Source organism: Gavialis gangeticus, unplaced genomic scaffold (genome assembly GCF_001723915.1).
Source record: "Gavialis gangeticus isolate Ggan-Ray unplaced genomic scaffold, GavGan_comp1, whole genome shotgun sequence".
In the NCBI taxonomy this organism is placed as follows: Eukaryota; Metazoa; Chordata; order Crocodylia; family Gavialidae; genus Gavialis; species Gavialis gangeticus.
In genome coordinates this window covers 5,293,912-5,294,959 of record NW_017729006.1, presented here as the reverse complement: position 1 = coordinate 5,294,959, position 1,048 = coordinate 5,293,912, and positions in this window count along the sequence as shown.

Genomic DNA, 1,048 nt, shown 5'->3' with positions numbered 1-1,048 from the left:
CCCCAGGCCATGGCAGGAGCCCCCAGAGCTCTGGGAACAGTTGCACAAAGCTGCATGCTTACCTTTGCTGGCCTGACCCATCCAGTCCCAAGCAGCACATGGCTCAACCGCCACTTCTCCTCACTGGTGCCAACTCAGCTGGGCCTGTCACATTTCAAGCACACAGGGAAGCAATGACTGGGCTGGCTTTGCTGCATGCTTCTCAGGATAGGATAAGCCTGGCCAGATCAGCACCAGTGAGGAGAAGAGGTGGCTAAGCCAGCTGAGCCATGTACCACTTCCTCGCATGCTGCTTGGCACAGGCTGAGCCATCACTTTGCCTCTCTGGTGTCAATCCATCCCAAGCGGTGCAGGGAAGCAGCATGTGGCTCAGCCACCACTTCTCCTCGCTGGTGCTGACCCAGCCAGGCCCATCCCATCCAATCTGGAGCAGTGCGCAGCAAAGCCATCCCGGCCGCTGCTTCCCTGCGGGTCATTTAGGATGTGACTGGCCTGGCCTCGGCACCAGGGAGGGGCAACCATGGCTGAGCTGGTCCCAAGCGGCACGTGGCTCAGCCACCGCTTCTCCTTGCCGGTGCCAACCCAGCCAGGCCTGTCCCATCCCGAGTGGCATGCAGCAAAGCTGGCCCAGCCACTGCTTTGCCATATGGTGCTCAGAACAAGATAGGCCTGGCTGGGTCGGCACCAGCAAGGAAAAGCAGCTGAGTAGCGCATGTTCCTGCCACTCCCCACGGTCCCTGATGCTTACCATGGCCCCTGCCCTGCCCCTTTCCACGCTGCTCCCTGCACACCTCCCCCCAGTGGCAGCAGCTTCCCTCTGCCCCCACCCTGCTTCCAGCCTGCCTGGGAAGCACCACAGGGCTCCCAGCCACTGGGTTGTTTTAGCATGTCCCCCCCCATCCAATCTTGCCTTACTTTCCACTCAGACGGGGGAGGGGGCACTCCTGGGTCGTGAGGCTGGAAGCCACAGAGGCTTCTGGTTTGGGGCTGAGGGTGGGAGGGGGGAGGGGAAGGAGGAAGGAGTGGGGGGAAGGGGGATAGGGGATAG